General features: G+C 34.6%; 1 pseudogene; it reads right to left on the reverse strand.

The window, feature by feature from the left end:
- The window catches only part of LOC135224244 (MOXD1 homolog 1-like), a 32,348-nt pseudogene extending 30,063 nt beyond the window's left edge, over positions 1-2,285 (reverse strand).

The raw sequence follows: 2,285 nt of genomic DNA on the forward strand, positions 1-2,285 counted from the left end.
AAATAATGTTTAAATCTAAATATGGCGGTTAGACTTAGTAATCTTTAGGCTTTATGAATTGGTAATATTGACCTCTTTGTAATTGGAATTTTGTTGAAGAATCCCGTATTGCTCTGATAATCTTGAACAACTAATAAGACAGTATTTTAAGCTTCTGCCAAAAATTAAGATACTTGCGTTATGATTAGACTTTTTAGGGGCGGCCGAAGGAAAGCTCTTTCAGTCATTTATTTGTAAAACGTTAGGTGTTGCTTTTAAGCATCTTTTGTTAATTAAGGAAAGTTCGTCATTATTACCAAATTTTACAGGCACACCACAGCATTCCATCACCTTATTACATATTTTTCTTTTAGATCGAGGCTATTTAGGCGTGAAAGTACAAGAACGTCGGAACCTTATAATACGATGTAAAATGCTAATATATATATATATATATATAGTATATATATATATATATATATATCTATATATATATATATATATATATACTATAGTATATATATATATAATATATATATATATATTGATAGGATCCCTCCTACAACTCCGTAATCTTCTTGATATCTTATTTCTTGCGATGAGTTGCTAGTCAAAAAGAAATTATCTTTATTCTAATTTGAACTGAGACATGATAAGTCTCAGTACCCCCATAAACTCCTAGTCCATTTACCTGTATCTCGATGTGAATTTCATCCTCGAGAGGAGACCACAGCATTACGAAGGCGCCTGTCTGATCCAGAATGGCCTGATGCTGGAACTTCATGACACCAAGGTCTCCCTCAGCCGTGTTTGTAAACAAACCTTTACTTAAAGGCAGCAGCACTATGGCCGCCAAAAACCGGGAGCACCACATTCTCCTGACGAAGCAAAAGAAATCGGTCGCATTAGTACCCATGGTTAAGAGTCAAGCCCGAAGGAAATGAAATGCCGTAGAACAGAGGTGGCCAACAGTCGATCGCGACCACTTGTTTGGTCGATCGCCGTTTCCCATCAATCCTATATAAACAAACAAAATCACAAGATTATATATATTAGATATGTATATATATATATATATATATAATATGATATATATATATATATATGCATATATATATATTGATATATATATATTATATATATATATATATATAATATATGTTAGTAGTGTGTATAGATAGATCTTGGAGTCCAAAAAAGTCAGGCCACCCCTGCTATAGAAGGAAATATTTATCGTAAATACTTTTCAACATTAAGAGGAAAGGTTTTCGAACTGTTTTGTGTTTTTTCCTTAGTATTCCTGGCTAGTTATCCTTTACGTACTGTTCGCGGCTAGCTAAAACGATAAAATATTTTTCTATATATAAAGTAAATGATAAATTGCTAATATATCACAACAGATGGGAGGATTTCCAGATTTTAGGTTAAGGATTTGAGATTAAGGTTACCATTCTTATTTCTCAAGTAAAAAAAATTCTAATAACAGTTCATCTACGATGATTCTATCTGAAATTCTGAAAAATCCATTAAATTCGTATGCTACTAGATTCTCCTGACACTATGGCTAACGGTGGTTCTTAACGCTACAGTGTTCGAATATTCTGTAGCCAAAGTCATTCATTATGTTGCAGTCTTTATCCCATTGACTTCTGGGGCGTGTACTTCATTTGCCGTGCGAGCCTCGGTAAAATATCAGTCCGCAATTGCTCAAAAGTCTAGTAATTTTGCACACCACAAGCGGTTTACTTTATAGGAACCTGAAGTAGTAGTGTTAGCTGAACCAAAATGTAACATTGTTTCTTAGGCGTCTTTGCTGTGTTACATCGAAATATTCACTGTAATTAAGCTACTCAATTTTACCTTAAGTGAAAATTTAAAGACAGCCATTACATGTTTATACCTTGCTGACGACCGAACACTATCGATTTTTTATATGGGGTGAGGACAGGGATTAAGACGGAGCTTTAGGACTTCCGTTCAAAACTGTCTATATCTTTTAGAGTCAACGTGAAGAGATGCATAAGAATTATTAGAGAAGATAAACTATTGTATTGAAAATATTAGTAACAAAACTATCAGGGAGGTATCAATTTTTCAGCTAAAGTCCATTGCAGTTCAGAAATGACTACTTGTTCTTAGACTTACCTGCGCTGATAACCCAACGTTCCTGAACACTCACTCTCGAGGAACTCGGAGGTACCACCAGCTCTCACTACAACTTCCTCGAAATTAAATGGAGTATCTCTACTGTTGTATCCCGTGTCTGTCGCTTGCTAACGATGTTACGCCTCACCATGACCAAGCAA

Source organism: Macrobrachium nipponense, chromosome 10 (assembly GCF_015104395.2).
Source record: "Macrobrachium nipponense isolate FS-2020 chromosome 10, ASM1510439v2, whole genome shotgun sequence".
In the NCBI taxonomy this organism is placed as follows: Eukaryota; Metazoa; Arthropoda; class Malacostraca; order Decapoda; family Palaemonidae; genus Macrobrachium; species Macrobrachium nipponense.